Source organism: Protopterus annectens, chromosome 1.part1 (assembly GCF_019279795.1).
Source record: "Protopterus annectens isolate FY-2018-M chromosome 1.part1, PAN1.0, whole genome shotgun sequence".
NCBI classification, from domain to species: domain Eukaryota; kingdom Metazoa; phylum Chordata; order Ceratodontiformes; family Protopteridae; genus Protopterus; species Protopterus annectens.
Window position 1 is genome coordinate 913,314,109 of NC_056726.1, and position 20,035 is coordinate 913,334,143.

Sequence of the window (20,035 nt, forward strand, 5' to 3'; positions counted from 1 at the left end):
TGCAAAGGTCAGTTGTCAATCTCCTCTCTGGCCCACCTGGTGAATCTGGGAATCTTGAGGCAATGTTACAACTGCCTCATGTACAAAGACAACCCTCTCCTCCTCCCAACAAATTCCAACACATGTGAGAGATGCAACCATATAGCCAAACTGGAGGCTAAGCTCTCTCAACTCAGTACTGGCATAACCAGTCAGGAGAAGGAAACCACACTCACTGCAATGTTACAACTGCCTCATGTACAAAGACAACCCTCTCCTCCTCCCAACAAATTCCAACACGTGAGAGATGCAACCATATAGCCAAACTGGAGGCTAAGCTCTCTCAACTCAGTACTGGCGTAACCAGTCAGGAGAAGGAAACCACACTCACTACAATTCCAGTCTCACATAGACCTACCACGACAGCAAACCAAACACATAAACACACAAAAACATACTCGGAGGCTCTAAATAAAAATCTCCCTAAGCAACAGAGACCTCCAAAGCAGACACCCAAGCAACCGCTACCCCAAAACAAAACACGTGCAACACATAGCTCACAAAGCCAGTGTGCCGAACAGTCACAGCCCTTAAGGCTAAACAACACACCTGATACACTTGTAATAGGTGACTCTATCTTCAGGCACACTGGCATCCTGCTCACCAGACTGAACAAGGAGAAGGTCACGGTGAGCTGCCTGTCGGGTGCTAGGATCCGCCACTTAACACAAGCACTCAGGTCACTCCAAGGCAAGTACAAATATGACTCAGTCATTGTCCATGCTGGTGTGAATGACCTGAGACGTACCTCCCTGGACTACATGAAAAGAGACATAGAGGAGCTCTCTGAGCATGTTACCCAGGCCAGTATGACCCTGAACTTGAGTAGCATCTTACCCTCACCAAGAATGATGCCACAATATGAGGACAAGACGATCAATTTCAACAATTGGCTTAAGTATTGGTGTCATTCAAAGGGGATCCAATGCCTGTCAGCATGGGATGACATGCTTGACAAGCCACGATGCTTCGCTAGGGACGGCTTGCACCTGTCACCCCTGGGCTTTTGGATATTGGCAAAGGCTCTTGCCACCCCCATAGTGCCTTTTTTAGGCAAGGCTCAAAAGAAAAACCCACCTTCATAGGTATCACAAGGGATAAGAAACTAAGAGTAATGCTACTCAATGCCAGAAGTCTAAACCTCAAGATGCACGCACTCGAAACTTTCCTTAGCATGGATAACATCGATATCTGTGCAGTAACAGAAACCTGGTTCAAGGCTCCCGAGAGCACCCCAGCACTACCAGGTTATACATCATACCATGTTTTTCGGCCCCAAAACTTGGACCGAACCACAAAAGGAGGGGGAGTATCAATATTCGTCAAAGATACCCACACCTCCAGGTTGGTGGCACAGCACAAAGCATCAGAGACTATCCATGTGCAACTAACAGTGGGTAAAACTGCCTTCCAGTTTATAGCCTGCTACAGACCACCCTCCCAAACCCAGGAACCCCACTCGGCCTTCCTGAGAACACTGGAAAATATGAAGGTCTCTCCAAACACCATTATATTGGGTGACTTCAACTACCCAGACATAGATTGGGAGCATTACTCTAGCTCCAACACCCTAGCCCAAAGGTTCCTAGAATTTATAAACTCAAATGCTATGGAACAACTTGTTACCACTCCCACAAGAGGGGAAAACATACTGGACCTGATCATCACCAACATGGGGACTCTATGCTCCAGAACAGAAGTGTATCCCTCACTGGTAAGATCAGACCATAAACTAATCTCACTAGATATTCACATCCCAACCCCAGCCCCTGCCCAGAAAACCACAGTGAAAACCTTCTCTAAAGCAAATTTCACACTCCTCAAAACCGAGGTGGAATCCTTCAAAGCCCCCGGGCCTGTGTAAAATACGGCCCAGACCACAGAATCTTTTATAAACGCATTCTATGAACACCTTCAGGAATGCATGGATCATGCAATCCCAAACAAAACCAAGACCCAATCTTCCAAAGGCAGACGTCCTGTCTGGTGGACCCCAGCCATAAACAAACTATACAATAGAAGGAGGAAGCTACTACATGATAGAGCAAAATCCCAAAAAGGGACGGCATCTCTGATCAGTATTAGCAAAAAACTACGGGCACTCATAAAATCATCTAAGGCCAGCTTCGAGAGAAAAATTGCACAGGACACTAAGGATAATCACAAGGCTTTCTTTAGTTATGTTAGGAACCTGGGTGGGAATTCCCAGATATGCTCAGAATTAGTCCAAAATGACAAAAAATACACTGAACCCACAGACATTGCCAACATCCTAGCTGACAGGTTCAGCGCAAATTTCTCCCCCCCTTCCCCACCAAAAGGGCAAATATCTATCCCAGAAGAGTGCTGCCCCCCCTGACATCTCAGATGCTCAGGTAAGAGCCGCCCTCTCCAAAGCAAAAAACACAGCATCAATGGGACCAGACGGTGTCCCGGTTTGCGTCCTACATGAACTCCAAGAAGAACTAAACCCAAACATAAAACTACTGTTCAATCTCACCCTTACTACAGGATATGTACCCAAAGAGTGGCGTACAGCAACAGTGGTCCCTCTCCACAAAGATGGTGCCTCAACGGATCCTGGAAACTATCGCCCCATAAGCCTGACTAGCTTGGTCTGCAAAGCTATGGAAAGGATCATCATGGACCTCATAAATAAAGATATTGGGGACCTACAAACACTGGATCCTACCCAGTTCGGCTTTGTTAAGGGCAGATCCTGCCTCTTAAACCTGGTCGATTTCTTTGAAACAGTCACCAAGGCCATTGACGAGGGGAAGGTGGTCCACACAGCCTACCTGGACCTCGCAAAAGCCTTTGATACAATACCCCACTCGGGCATTATAGATAAGCTCACCAGCTTAAATATAAACCCCTATGTCACTAGATGGGCTGCAAATTGGCTCAAGGACAGAACCCACATGGTTAGAATTGCTGGGGCCATGTCAGACTCCAAACCAGTTACAAGTGGCATCCCACAAGGCTCAGTCCTGGGACCTCTCATGTTCGGTATATATTTCTCGGAGGTACAGGCAACACGGAAGGACTGTGGCTGACCAAGTTCACAGATGACTGCAAACTGGGTGCCATAATCGACTCTCCAGCCAACACAAGCATCCTACAAAAGGGCCTCATAGAAACAGACAACTGGTGCCAGAGCCATGGACTCAAGCTAAACGCCAAAAAGTGTATAGTCATCCCTTGGCAAAACAAAGTGCCCACAAATTAACACATAGATGGTAATCCATTAAGTATGGAAGAAGTAATTAGGGACCTGGGGACCCAAGTTGATAGCAATCTCTCATTCGACAACCACATGGCCAAAGTGGTTAGAAAAACATTTTATATAGCCCACCTAATCATGAAGGGATTCACATCTAGATCAGGGGAGGTCATCGTGCCTCTTTACTCATCCCTCATCAGGCCCATAATTGAGTACAATGCCCCTTTTGGGATGTACCTTACCAGACACCTGCAGCAACTGGAAAGACTCCAAAAGTACCTCACCAAGAGGATCAAAGGGCTCAAACAGATGCCATATGCTGCCCGGTTAAAGAAACTCCAGCTCTACTCAGTGGCATACCGCCTGCTCAGAGGCGATCTGTGCCTGACGTATAAAGCCATGTCCAACCCAGAATTAATGGACATGCTGCATCTCAGAAAATCCAAATCCCATCCAGCTACGCGCTCGAGAGACTTGAACCTCAGCACTGAAATAAATAGGACATGCTGGAGGGACAGATTCATAATCCAGAGGCTCCCTTCACTCTGGAATAAAATCCCAGTCCAGGTTAGGCAGAGTCCCTCATTGACTCTCTCCAAGAGGAATCTTGATGAGTGGATGGGAGATCGTAGGTTTACCCTGGGTATCACTTCTGTGTCACTGTTAGACAGAGGCACAGTATACTAACCTCGAAAAAGGGCATAGCAAAATTCATTTAAAATGTGTGGCGAAAGCCAAAGACACTCTGGCTAGGCTTGTAAATGCCCTAGGGCAGATAGCCTAGTATGAACCTATGAACTAAGAGAATCATCATTCTAATAACATTGATTCTACCTAATTTTCTGTGTATTTTATGTCCTTGACTCTCCAGTTATCCCCTGCATTTTCCTCTCCTCTTATCCAAATTCATTCATATTATATCACTTAATTTGTGTCTTACATATACTCCTACAGATTTGGGATATTCCCTCTCCTGAAGGTGTCCGACTCCTTCCTTTTCTTTTCCTTCTACTGTACTGTACTGACTAACGCTGTCTAGTTCTGGTTGCATTTATGCCTTAAGGACCTTCGCAACCTTGTTAAACTGATATTATTTTTTTTCTATGGCCATCTCAAAATTCCCTGAGATCAGCAAGCAGCCATCTGCACATATTATAAGTCCTGACTGTATTGTTGTTCTTCCCTTCAGTTACATTAACTTTTTCCTCATTTCATTTACCAGCTCTTTTATGATTAGTGCAAGGAGACCTGGAGAAAAATGACACCATGTTTGGTCCCAACTCCCTACTTTTAGTGTCTTAGAAAGTCACATGTTTACCATTACCTTTATTTCTGGCCCATTGTAGATTGCCTCTATCAGTCCTATAAATTTTCTTCATTTGTCTTTTTTTTTTTAGTATCTCCCAGAGAAATTTACATCTGGCTGTACCAAAAGTATTTTGTAGATCAAAAAAGTCACCCCCCCCCCTTTTTTTTCTCTTCTCTTCTCTGTTAGGGTCAATCAGTTAATTTCTGCTCATCTTCTTTTCATAAAACCATTCTGCCTCTCCTATGGTATTCTCGGCAGAATCTCTGCCAGCCTCCTGGCTAGCACTTTTGATTACCTTGATTTATGATGTCTGTGTTTATTAGGTAGGTTGGTTTGTAATCTCATCCTTCCATCCAGGCTCCACCTTCTTTTTGGAATCACTACCACACTCTTTTTTCTGGCTCTTTTCATTCTATCTGTTGCTTCCCTTGTTTCAAAAAAATGTCCATATTGCCTCGCCTCCCCAGTTTTTAAACTGTCCCTGGTATCTCTCGGGGTATACTACCTTGCTGTATCTTATTGCTGTCACTGACTCTTTAATCTCTCCATCATGATTTTTACATTCACTTTTTTCCTACATATGTTTTAATGGTTGATAATTCTTTCCTCTGTATGCTACCTCCCAGTGGACTTCCCTTTCCTTCTGTTGTTCCTGGTTTATTTGTCAGTTGTATTCCATAAGGCTTCTCTAACCCTGCTGTTCTCCTCTATCATGTTCTAATGCTTGGTATCTCTTGCCCACTTTTCCTTTTATATACTTCCCTGCTAAATGTTTCCTCTTTTCCTCCCCAGTTACTCCTTGCAGTAAAATTGCTCTACTTCCACTGCATTTGATACCTTTCCTTCTATTTATGTTTTTATTACTGTTAACTCTGTTCTTGTTGCTTCTCTGTTTATATGATCTTCCAAAGATTGCTTTCTGTCATGCTCAGGTCTCATTCCAGTTTTGCTAATTCCTCTCCATCTTGTCTCCTTTTCCACTCATTCCCTTTCATAATTTGTCCCCTAACTGCTGCTGTGATTGTATTCTACCAATGTTTCCTCCCTCCTGTTTTGTCTATAGTGTTCTGCTTTGTCTCTTCTATCAGTTTTTGAAATTGTGTCTTCCCTTACTGATCTTTCCACTTGTAGCTCACCCATATCCATTTCAATCCATCTCTGTGTTCCCTCTCGGTCCTTATTATCCCTGGCATTGCTGCATGATCCAATATGTTTCCTTTGTATTTCCATCTCCTCTACCATTTTACAGTTTGCTCTTTCCCTACTATCTTGTCTTTCTTTAAAGGGAGACTTTCCCTCCATGTATCCCTTCACCCTCCTTCTTTTATTTTCTCCAAGTCTCTTTTCATCATTATAATCTATTCTCTTTTGTCAAACAGCTTGTCTTTCTTAGGATCTAGTTTGACATGATTTTCTCTCCATCCCTTTGTATCTGATTCCATTCTTCAAATTACCTGTTTTAAAAGTCCTATGTTTCCTTGTTTGGGTTTACAGCTTTCTTATTGTCCATCTTTTCTATTTATTTTTCTTTTTCAAATGATTAATCTTCCCTTCCCACTTTTATGTACCCTCTCAGCCACTACATGCAATCCTGTTCTGAAAAGGGTGGCCACTCCATTCTTGCTACCTTCTGCTTTACTGTCTGTTCCATCCTTGGACTACTTTGGGCTTATGGATTTCTCTACTTCATTTACCTTTTATTTGGCCTCCTATGGCAATACCTCATCACCCTGCATCCTATTCATTCTTTTGTGTACTTTTTCCTTTTGATGGCGTGCAAAACACCCATGTTCCAGGTTACCACTTTCAGTCTAACATTCCTTTCTGTTCCTTTGGTTTTGTATTCCCCTCCTCACTCATCACTGCCTTTGAGCAGTTGTCCACTTCTTGGTTTCCCTGCCAAGTTGGACCTTCTGTCCTTTGGCCTTCACTTATGCCTGGAGCCTCTCCTCCATAAAATTGGATTTGTCACCCTCCAACATACAACTTGGCTACCTCTGTACTTGGGCCATTCACCTTGTCCTTTTTCCCATTTTTAGTTTTAGCCCTTTCCTTCTAGTTTTCACATCTCCATTGCCTCCTATGTGATGTTTGTTGTGTTTATTTCTTCCCTTTCCAATAGTCATTACTTTGTTTTCTTTGTATTTGATCCTACTGTTGTAATAATTTCATGCATTCTGCTTTGCTATGCTCTAATTCAGTGCAGCTGAGCCTAAGACCTGTGTTTCAATTATTTATTTTTCCGCTTTGCCAGCTTTTCAGTGAAGTATGCCGCAATACTTTTGTACGCTCTTCAAAGAGAAATATTACTTACTTCAATTAAACTATATGTGTGGTTACCAACAACAATCACAGTAAAACTGGTGGAGTAAGAAATTTAAACACTTTTAAACTAAAAGGCAATGACTATTAAACTGTTTTAAGAAATACTTCATTTCAAGAAATAATTATGTTCTTAATAGATTGAAAAATGAATTTAAATTAGCCTTACATTTAGAGAAACATGTTTTGAACCAAGATTAGCTAATGATTCTTTTAATAAAAATGGTGTGTTATAAATATTTACATTATGCCACATGTTGTAGCAATCAGATTTCTATATAATGTAATAATATTTTAACTATTAATCCTATTTGTCAATATAACTGTTTCAACACAAATTCTAACACAAAGTTGTTACTAAATATCAATCCTAAATGCAGTCAGCACTAATATCTAAAAAAATCAATACAAATTTTAGCTGTGTCGAAATACACCAGTAAAAAAAGAAATAATATGTATTTAATCCATACTTGATTAATTGGATATTAAATTGGTTTACTAATTGTACACAATTATTATGTATTACATACAAGGCCATGTCAAACCCAGAGCTGCTGGACATGCTACACTTAAAGAAATCCCAATCCCTCAGAGGTACACACTCCAGAGATCTAAACTTTGTCATCACAATGAACACAACATGCTGGAGGGATAGGTTCCTGACCCAGACTCCCCAGACTCTGGAATAGACTGCCCATACATGTCAAGCAGAGAGCCTCTTTGGCCCTCTTCAAAAGGAACTTGATGATTAGATGGAAGATAGGAAATTCACCCCGGGAAGCACGTCAGTTGCCCTGCTAAACAGGGTTTCAGAGAAGTAAATATTGTGGGAAGAAATAGCCAGGGAATTGTTATGGCTAGGCTTGTATAGGTCCTAGGGCCGATAGCCTAGTACCAACCTATGAACCTATTAAGTGGTCTCTTTCTGACTTCCTACCATTTTTTCATGTAGTCCTATAGTGATCACATCTTGGGCCATTATAATTTAATCTGTTTTTTTTTTTCTCTACTACCCCAACACATTTAGAACTATCTATAAATAAATATTCAGATGGTTGCAAATGATGGTTTATATTTACTTCTAATGAGAAATTATGTAGCATTTAAAATTTTCTTAATAACCTCTGTGTTTGGGACAAAGTTGATAGACTTGATTTTAGTCAAGAAAAATGTAAAATTTTATAATATGACAAACTAAAGCCTAGAAATTCTTGTTACTAAATAGAATTGCTTTGATAGTAGCTGATGAATTTAAAGATCTAGGAGTCACAATAAAGAAACGCATTGGCCAGGATTCAATAAACTCCATGTAGGAATAGCGTTATTCCTACACGGAGTGAATGGTGTCTGTGTCTGCATCCCCCTCTCAGCAGTGCACGTTGCATATTAATGAAGGTGCACTACTGAGATGGAGCCATGTACATGGACATGGAATCAGTGTAGGGGGCGTGTTACAGTAGTGCTCGCAGATCTGTAACATGCCATCTGCACTGTCAAAGTACCATATGGCACTTTACAAAAGAAAACAGTATCCACAGACACTGAAATACTGAATGGGAAGTGATTTTAATGCAGGGGGTGTGTGACAGGTTCTGTAACACACTCCTGCATTGTGAAAGTGTCGTACAGCACTTTACAATAAATTAGTGTCATCAGACACACACCTCTCAACCTCTTAGATCAAGAAGTGTGGACAAAGCCCATTGATTAAAAGTGGGATAAAAACCCAAAAGAATATGGACAGTTTATAAATATTGCTCTTACAAACTTAGAACATTGGTAGAATGACAGGTTTTGCATTAGCATGGATTTTCATGAAGAGTATGTGGTCTGAAACTGAAATGCTTATTTTACATATAGTTTTATATATATATATATATATATATATATATATATATATATATATATATATATATGCGTAGCTGAGTGGGTTTGCATGTTGCGGCTCTTTGCTCAGCAGTGCTTAAAACATTATGAAGAGCTATATAGAAATGTGTAGTTCAAATCTTACCACTATAGTTAGCCTAGTGGTTTGAGTTCCAGTTTTGCGTGTAGTAGGTGCATGGTTTGAATACGAAGACAGGCCATTCAGCTTTTACATCTGAAAGCACTGTTAATTTTTTGTGTTTTGTTTAATGATGTAGTAATTGATATTTGTTAACCAGGGTAATGTAGCCGGTCCAAAATGCCAGTGTCGGTGGATATATGATATCAAAGCCCCCATTTAAACACAAGTGTCCTATACAGTACAGTCACGCCACAAGGTAATGTAATCAAAGCACATAGGGGGACATCATGTGAAGTAAAATATATACACCTAGTAATATGTCAGTAATGAGTAATTAATATCCAATTCTTAATTTTTTAAATGGAAACTGTTGTTTGCACTTAGCTCAGTTTTGCAAAGCAATGCTAAGCCAAGTTAAGCAATGCTTAAACAGGACCATTCTAAGCAGTATTCAGCAGAGCTGAGTGGATTTGCACACTGCTAAGCACTGCTCAGCATTTGCCATCTTAACCACTGCTCAACTCAGCTTAGTGGGTTTGCGCACTGCTGAGTTTTGCTCAGCATTTTCAAAAATAGTCCATTGATGGCAAAGGGTGGGAATATGGGCTTATTTAAAATATATAGGTGGGAATACAGGCAGATCCCATTAGAGTTTGTTCCCTGTAGGAGCTATGTCAGGTGCTGGTGAAGGCCAGCACTAGGACATTTTGAAGTCTAGGGTCATGGCTAGGCTCCTTGTAAAGAACCATGACATCAGACTTCTGCAGGGCCAGTACCAGGGCTAAGAATACAAGGCTGAGGCCTGGGACCATCTGGCAATTGAGCTCACCAATGCCACTGGCATTCCTCTTACTGAGCAGGTCCTTCACTCTTATGATGACCTCAAATGGAGGAAGGGCGGGTCTCTTGACCCAATGGATCCAAGATGCTCAGGACAGGAATGCCGCAGAAGTTTGTAAGTATTTGACATGTTGCTTTATCAAATTGTAGTATGAATGTTTGATAGACAGGTATGAATAGTGGTGTGGAAGCCCATGGAGGATGACTGGAGAGGCTGTGCTGACAGTGTGGTGAGTACAGATGTATCTTGCAATATATGTATGCATGTGTCTTTCGGCTTTTTCCTGGTTAGGGGTCACCACAGCGGAACTCTGGTCCGCTAATGATTGGCAGTTGATTTCTACATGCCGAGTTACCAGCCCTGACGCACAACCTTCAACAAAGGTACGCCCATTCACGCATGTCTCCACGCAGAAGATGCTCTAGCTGAGAATCAAACCAGACAGCATCTTACTGTGAGGCAAGAACACTACTGCAGCACCACCGCCGCAGATATTATCTTGCAATATATATATATATATATATATATATATATATATATATATATATATATATATATATATAAAGTCCATTAAATACGAAAGTGTAATTGTTTACCGCCATTAGGTATAGTGTGTTCTAAGTGCACTGAATAAATGTGTTGTAAGACCAACATTCATATAAGTAAGCAATGCCAGGTACCTTGTAATACAGATGAAGGCAGCAAACAAGCTACTATTGATGAAAGGAAGCCAATACTTTATTAATACCATGTAGTAATGCATCTGTTTATAAGCTATACTGTGCTTGCTACTGTGAAAGTAATCACTGACATACATTCTTCATCTACAGGATATGCAGTACAACTGAATGTAGAAGTTAGACTGTAATAAAGCACTGTGTCATATTACCCACAATAAAGCTTATCACAAAAAACTGTTGTGTTTAATCTGGTCTCTTGTTGAAAAAATACAAGTGTACAAGTACTACACAGCAAATATGGCTATGAGAACATAAAGTCACTGAGGTTTGTCTGCTAAGCAGCTGTTATGCCAAACTGTAGATGTGGAGCTGTAAGACAAGATACAAGGAAAATTGATATATGTTCGGCACTAAGATCTGAACCTTGAATAGCAATGTGTAATGTATTAGACTGTGTTCCCTGCAGCATTGTCTTGTGTTAACTTTTGCCTTTCAGCTCCATGTATTCCTAAATGTAGCTATGCTGATGTAGGCAAGTATGAGACTGTAATAGGTGGAGTCTTCAAATGTATGATGTGCAAAGTTATATGGGTTGGGTATGCAACCCAGCACCTTACCATGGTCTGTACAGCTCACACATATTCACATCCACTAGGGGTTAAATGTGTACACCTGCATTCAAAGTATCAATACACAGTTCACTAACTATCTATCATGCATGAATTTTGGGTATGCATGTTCAAATGTCACTACAGTCTTCTGTGACACTCCACATATATTACAAGGTTAGAGTGTATAACCAAGTGAGTTTTAGGCACAAATCAGTCAGGCATCAGGCAGCAGTGCCCTGGTAGTGCAGTGTGATAGGAAGTAGATATATTGTATTAGATTTTGCACACACAGACCATGGTCTGAATCCTGGGACTGGTACAAAGATATATTTCTAGTCACACATAAGTAATCCTGAGTATTTGTAGAAACAGTCAGGTAGTGTTTATAGATATTTTCTCCACATGGCTCACAGGTAAAGAAATGTTTGTATTAGCTGTATGAAGGGTATAGTAATAAACTGTGTACAAATGTTCTAGTGTCCAACCCCATGCCTACAAAAGACAGCAGGATAGGTATATAGATCATGCACTCTTCCCAAGATATGTCTCTCAATTGTCATGCTGTCATGGCTAGTGAACACTGTTGCCAATAACCTTATGCATACATATAAATTCAGTACAAGTATGCCATTAGCTCACTCACACAACATCAGTGCAGGGTACACCTTGTTAGTCATATATGTAACCCTGTCATGTACATGAGTCCCTTCTACTCATGTACCTAGAGTTGTCACAGTTTTCCCCATACCATTCTACGTTGACAGTTTAACAGGTATGTATGTGCTACAGAAGCTATAGGCCACAGATAGATGTAAAGTGAGGGCATACCTGTAGTGTATTGAGCAGTACTGTTGTGAAAAATATAAGTCTGTACAGTTGGTAATGGACTTTTTTTTCTCTCCCCCCCACCCCTTATCTGCATCAATAATTATTATTCATATACTAAGGGTATGTTGTTCTCAAACCCTAATGTTGGAACTTGTGTTCTATTATTGTACATATATTTAATTGGTTGCATACTAACATACCTTTTTCAAATACCATTGTTGGTGGCCTGTTACCATAAATGTAACCAGCATGCTGTTACAATACTGACTGTTATTCCATTTATGCATGTTTTTGCTATGCAGTTGTTTCAGTTCTATTGCTCTGGGTTAGTTGGCATACCCATGCACACTGTTATAACTAATTTTGAAATGTGTTGTTCATAACTAACCAATACAGTTTGAAAAACCCAAACACCATAGCACATTTGGGAAGGCAGATCCCAGTGGATGCGCTTGTTCTGCCTCATCTGGCCATGGCTTAGGGCCCCAGCACGTCTGAGACCCAACCTGGAACTGCCTCCTCTATTGGTCCTGCACCACCCTCGTGTGGAGCCACCTCAGGGGACAGGGCGCATTCCCCCATGACCGTGGGCACGGAGAGGAACCAGTCACCTGCAAACAGTTCCAAGGCATGGTGCGCAGGGTCATCCAGACAGACATGGGTGTACGCCTGAACCAAATCAAGGGCAGACTGTCGCACCTTGAGGGGCAGCCTGCCCTTGTTGTCCAGCCCCCAGCACAGCCACCTTTGGGGCTGTGAAGGGCAGTGGTGACTGCCCATGGGTGGGGACCTCAGTTCCACTGTTTCTATCTGGGAGCACATGGACCTCCGATTCCCAACCACCCTCCTTGTCCAATGTGTTTACCCTCCTCATGTGTCATACACCGCCCCTGTCTGCAAAAGCAACCTCTCCTACCCAACTTACCTCCCCAAATGCACCTACAACCTTTCCCCAACAGCCCACCCTCACCTTAAAGAAAGGGGGGGAGGCATCTGTCAAAAAAAAAAAAAATCACGTCCCATGCATAGCTCTCCATTTTGTCCCCACGTACACTGACATCAATCAATTTACCCTTGAATTACTCAACCAATGCATGTTGCCCACACCCCTCCCTGTTGGATGTGAGGCTCTAAATTCCAAATTGTCCACCTCATTCACAGCTGTTGTTGCAGAAGAGATGGAGAGCTATAGTCCTTTACTACACCCATTCTTCATATCCCTAGCTGCCATTCATAATGTTTTTCCCCTTGCTTTCCCCCATTTCACCAGTTTCCTATCACCCCTTTTCTCTTTTCTTTTTTGGAAATAACATGGGTTTAAGTGGGAATACGCGGTGCTAACCAAAGCTAAGGGAAGTTAAGCATCTCTTGGCATCGCAGCGCATCTTGCAAAACCACACAAACCCACTTAAAACTGCTTTAATCACTCTATCTCAGTCAGCCACTGTTCTGCCCAGCAACAAACCCCCCCCCCCCCAAGCCCTGCCAGGTCTCAAACCCAGGAATCAGTGCATGACAGTTACAGCAATGTACCAGTACACCTGTGAGAATTATTAATGCTTTTGTAAATATATCATACATTACAGTCATGTAACATTAGGGGAAAAAAAGTCATCGCTGCCAGGTCTCAAACCCAGGACCCTGTACACAACAATGTACCATTACACTACATCAGCTCTGGGGAATTACTACTGCTTTTGTATATATATCATGCAGTGCAGTCATGTTACATTAGGGAAAAAAAGACAAAGCTACCAAGCATTGAACCCAGGACCTTCCAAACTACAGTCAGAGCACTACATCACTACACCAACTCAGCTTTAGGAACTTACTGATGCATTTGCAAATATATCATGCACTACAGGGATGTAACTGTAGGGAAAAAAGACATCAGTGTGAAACATACCTCTCAACCTATTACAGCAAGATAGCTGTAGAAAGCCACAAATAATGGTGGGACAAAGGGCCAAACATAGGGACACTTTTTAAATATTGCTCTTGCAAACTTAGAAAGTTAATAGAATAACAGAATTTGCATTAGCATGAATTTTCTGAAGGATATGAAGTCAGAAACTCAATTTTTTTCCCCTGTTTTCAGACGTCAAACCTCAATGATTTGCCAGAAAACTGCAATTTTATGAGAAACATACTAAAAATAAGTGACAAAAACCTGGACATTTTGTGAAAATCTGTACAGTTGACAGGTATGGTGAGAAATTTTGAAGCCAGAACCATTTGCAATACAGTCAGAGCACCATAACAGTAAGCCAACTGACCTCTGGAGTATAACAACTGCTTTTACAACATATCCTGATTGCCAGTCACACACTACTCATATACTGGCCCAAAACACAATGTACTTGGAATGTTGAGATTTTAAGGGACATGTCTCAGTCTGCCCCTACAAACATACACAGCTGATAGACCAGCATCGACCGTAGCAGCATGCACAGTCAGATAGAAAAGGAGCTATGACACTCACATCTGCCTGTCTCCTTACTCAGCCCAACACACATTTACACAGTACACTGCTACAGAATCTGAAATCTGATAACAATGGCCAGACATACATACCTCTCAACTGTACAGATTTCCGCAGAATGCCCAGAGTTTTGCCTCATAGTTTTGGCCTCTTCCTCATAGAATAGTGTGGTTTTCTGACAAGTCACAGGCATGATATGAGGATTGAAGTCACTAAATAATCATATACATTTCAGTTTCAGACTTCAAATCCTTCAGAAAATGTATGTCAAAACAAACCCTGTTATTCTTGCAATGTTCTACATTTATAATAGCAATAATTAAAATATGTCCCTATTTCTGGCCCTCTGTTCCTCTATTTTGTTGGCCTTTGTCCAGATTTCTTGTGCTAAGAGGCTGACAGGTATGCAGGCACAGCATGCAAAATTGTGGACATAACACATCAATCCAAACAGTGGACAGTATTTCCACCTACCCTCTGTGATGTTGTAGCTCTCACACCTTCATAATATCTTCCTCACAGGCCAGGAAAAGGGGCAAAGTCTACACAAAGGACTTACTGTGTTGCCATGCCATTGTCTAAAAGAAAGGCAGCACAGCTGTTCTGGATGCAATTAGCACGTGGGAGAACAGAATGGTGCACAGGACATCACTTGCTCATGAGCATTACTTACAAAAGGCAGACTGCTGCCTATGCTAAACAGGTCTGATACTTTTTTCTGGAAGACAGATTGTGAATCTCGATAACAATACTTGTGGATTTCTTCTGAAAAAGGAGTACATCAGTATACCAAGCATGTCATACAATTAAGCATGTAATTGAATCCAGATGGGGGGAAGAAGTAATGGGAAATAGGAATTTAAACAGTAGGTCTCAATAAGACTTCCTGGACTGACATGTTGCAGTTAGTGTGCTGTCCAGCAACTATGGCCATCCCTGATGGCTCTGTCTGCAGTGACATAGGTCACAGCTCTGGCACCAGAGTCACCTCAGCAATGGTCAGCACACATATGAGTACTACTGGATTATCTGTTATACAATACTGACTGTGACACTGCTAGCCCAGCTAACTGGGATTTTGTAAATGTTCATGTTATTTGTGAATATTACTATGTTACATGTTTGTCTTACAAATGTCAGAGACCTATATATGTTATGTGGATATTAAACAACTGGTGCAGAAGTATGTGCTGAACTATATGTTGTGTACTGAGCTCATACCGCTCAACTGTCCAGGCTTTTGCAGACTGACTACAGGTTTGCCTCATATCTGTAGTCATTTTCACATACATTTGTGTTTTGTCTGGCAAAACATTAAAGACTGAAGTCATAAAATAACAGCACACATTTGAATGTCAGATCTCATATCCTTCTGAGTATTCCTGCAAATGCAAAACCTGGTATTTTATCAACTGTCTAAGTGTATAAGAACAATATTTATAAAGTGTCACTATTTGTGGGCTTTGCCCCCCCCTTTTTTGTGCCTCTGTCCAGATGTCTTGCTCTAAGAGGTTGAGACGTATGACTGAGCTTCAAGAGTGTAAACACAGCGTGGCGTACTGCCAAAGAACAGACATGTATATCAAGTATTATCTGTGCAAATGTGTGTATTAATAGTAGAAGCTGGAATCCTTAAACATTCATACATAAGTAGAAAAACCTCAAGTAAATACGCTGAACTTGTTTTACAAATGTGTTATCTCAGTGTCAGTGCAGCAAGCAGACATAAATGTCTACAGCTACAGGTTTTTGAATTGTCTTAAAACATAAATAATTACTAGGTTGAAAATGTAAACGTGTTTAACTATATTATGACTTCCAGTTGTACACAAACATCAGACAGATAAGTATATCTGAAGCAGAGAGTTATGTTTGTTGTTGTTAGCCTGCAAAATGAAGTAGGTGATAAACACTGATGAAATCTGAGCTAGCCCAGCATTAATGTGGATTATTACTTGCAGACCTGTCTTAAAGACCTTTGCATGTTGTATGTCTCTTTGTATCTGACAACATAGACTCATCTGCATTTGCCTTGCTAATATTAAGGAACTAGACAAATGTAAAATTGTTTACATATATATGGGAATATAGTATATTTGTCTTTGCATTGCTCTGAGTAGCAGTCATCTCTGCATTTAATGTTGATTTGAAGCTCTTGATTTAAGCTTTGATCACTTCTATTTTGTATCTCATTCTACTAATACATTTGTTTGGTTTTAAGTTTTCTGTTCTATTGGATTTTTAAGAGTTCTTCGCTAGGGTCAGTTAAAACAGTTAGCAAAGAATTCCTTTGCAACATCTGAATAGCATCAGTTAAGTACTGGGAAGAGCTGAGAGACAGCATTGCTCTTTTATTTAGTAATATATGTAGTTAGCTGAAATGTTTGTGTGGTCTGCAGTGCTCTGAGTATCAGTCATCTCTGCATATAATGATGATTTGAAGCTCTTTATTTAAGCTTTGATCACTTCTGTTTTGTATCTTATTCTACATTTGTTTGGTTTTACATTTTCTGTTCTGTTGGAGTTTTAAGAGTTTCCCCTTGTTTTGTTCTTATATTTGTTGTCTTTTGAGTTGGCCACCCCTACTATAAATTTCATTTAGGACACCCCTCCCAGTCCCATCTCGTCATTTTATTTTTCTGAGTAGACAGGGATAATTGGGGTGCCACCCCCTTAATTTCTCAACCTGAAATTATCGTGTGTCATTCCTTCCCACTTAACCTAAAAACAAAAAACATTTTACTGCATTTGTGTTTCTTCCTACTTTATTACTTAAATTTACTGTTGCTGCCTGTTCATAAAATGGCTCACTTGCACTTATTCTGCTGCATTTATTACTGCTTGTTAGTAGTCTGATGTCATTGCAACTGTTATTCTAAGCCTTTTCATTTAAGCACATGGGCTTCAGGCCAGTTGATTTACATTAAGAAGGTTTGTGGTCTTAACTCTTGTGGTAGGAGAGGTAGCTTACATCCTTCTAAGTTGGGCATTGTCGGTTGAAGGCTTAGTGTCTGTTATTCTAATATTGTCTTAGTTCTGGTTTAAGCACTTGGCATTAAGGCCAGTTATTTTACATTAAGGTTTGTGGTCTGCACTGTTGTGAGAGAAGAGGGTAGATTATGCCTTTCTGAGCTGGCAATTGCTTGTTAAAGGTTTATTGTGACTGCTTATTTGAACTGTTTCGTTCTGACATTGGTATGCCTTTTTTGCTATAGCGTAGTCTACATCCTGACCTTCTGAATCTAGCTTTGTTTGTATAACTGGAGCACTTCTTCTTCTTCTTTCGGCTTTTTCCCAGTTAGGGGTCACCGCAGTGGATCACCTGTCCTCTCATGATTGGCAGTAGAGTTTTTACAGTATTGAGTTGTCAGCCCAGTGCTCAACCTTCCACGGAAGGCACACACATGCACGCACTCACACCTAGGGCCAATTTAGCTAATCCAGGCCATCTTTTTTGGAGAGGGTTCCCCTGCACCCTAGTGGCAGGAGTGTGCAGTTAGTACCTGTGTGAATGAAGGCTGCTGGAACAGGGCTCAGTTTTGAGCATTATTATTGGTGAATTGGTTAATCTGTTTAAATCTATTTGCTACTGTTATATGTAAGTGTGTATCTGTTCACCTGTGTTACATTGACCTAAACAGAGTTTGTAAATATCTTTAGCATAGTCTCATTACAGGTTTTGCTGTGTTCCCATCTGTATCTGTGATTCCTGTGTTTCCTGACTATACCATCTTGTGTTGGCTAGGGCCTGCCTGCACTTACTTGGAGTAAGTGAACTGTGTGGAACTGGTGTAGCAGAGGGTGTTGAGCTAAGAGCTCAGGGACAAGGGTTGATTGGTCAGTCCCAGTGTTCCTATTTTACCTTCGTGTTTGTGGTATTTGAGCCCAGCATGTGTGTGAGTTTGTGCTTGTGTGTTGTCTTAACCCTTTGCAAGGTATCTCACTTGAATTTTTTCCCTTACCAGCACTCTTGTGTGAGTGTGGGTCTCACCTGCAGCTACTGTATTGATTTTATCCAGCCATACACACACCTACAGGTACCATCCTCAAATAGCACCCTCTCTACTATCCCTGACCTCTCTTCCACAGATTCTGATAACCATGGATGGACAATTTTCTGTGTTTTCCTCTGCTATTCTGGTTAATATGGGCATCCTGAGATAGTGCCTTATGTACACAGACAGCTGTCTACTACTACCACCTAGGAAGACAACATGTGAGAGATGCAGTCACATTAAGAACCTAGAATCCTTGCTGTCTCAGTCACAAGCCAGTACATGATTGACAGACCACAATGCTTTGCAAGAGATGGCCTTCATCTGTCTCCCCATGTGCTTTAGGCTTCTGTCAAAGTCTCTTGCCTCCTCCATAGTGCCTTTTTCAGGCAAAGCCATGAGCACAAAATTGCCAGCATGAAAATGTCTTATAAACAGCATTTAAAGGTCATGCTGCTAAATGTGTACAAGCAAAAGTAATCTGAGGGTTATGCTACTCAACCCTAGAAGCCTAAATCTCAAAATGCACTCACTCAAAATGCTCCTTAAAATTGAGAACATCGACATTTGTGTGGTAACTGAGACCTGATTCAAGGCATCCGAAAGCACTCCTGCATTACCAGGCTATAACTCATATCACACCTTTCAGCCCCCAAACATGGACCGAAGCCCTAAAGGTGGTGGTGTCTCCATATTCATAAAGGATATGCACACTTCCACGCTAGTAGCCCAACATAACGCATCAGAGATACTCCAGGTACAACTAACACTGGGTAAGATGTGAATCCAGGGTGTAGCCTGCTATAGATCCCCCACCATGTCCCAAGTCTCCCACTCCACATTTCTAAACACCCTAGAAAATATTAAGGTCCAATCCAACACACTCATACTGGGTGACTTTAATTACTCCTCCGTTAACTGAGAAAACTACTCAAGTACCAACACACTTGCTCAATGTTTCCTGCAATTCATCAATTCCAAAATCCTGGACCAGCTCATTCTTACCCCCATTAAGGGTAGCAGCATCCTTGACCTGGTTATTACTAATATGGGCAACTGTTGCTCTACACCAATTGTCAACTCCTCCCTGGTCAGATCTGACCACAAGCTAGTCACCATGGATATCCACATCTCACCCCCCCCCACCCAACCGCCATAAAAAAAAAACTTTTCCAAAGCTAACTTTGGGCATCTAAAACCTGAGGTGGATAACCTCTTAATGCCCATGCAAATGGAGAATAAATTCAGGACTGCTGAATCATACTCCAATGCACTGTACAAGCACTTAACAAATGCATGGAATGGGCCAGCCCCAGTAGAACCAAGATGCTCTCCTCCAAAAAAGGAAGCCAATCTGGTGGTCCCCTTCCATAAACAAACTCTACAACAGAGGGAAGAAACTGTTGTAGAACAAGGTGAAGTCCCAAGACTGGAAAAACTCCCTTGTCAGCCTCAACAAAAAGCTGAGATCCCTCATGAAATCCTGTAAAGCTAGCTACAAAAACAAAATTGCAGCAGATACTAAAAACAACCACAAGGCCTTCTGTAGTTATGTCAAAAATCTACAAGGCAATGTTCAGATCTGCTCGGAGGTAATACACAATGGCAACTCCTATACTATGCCAACAGACATTGCCAATATACTGACCGATAGATTCAGTACCAACTTTAGCCTCCTCTCATCCCCTAAAGGGCCA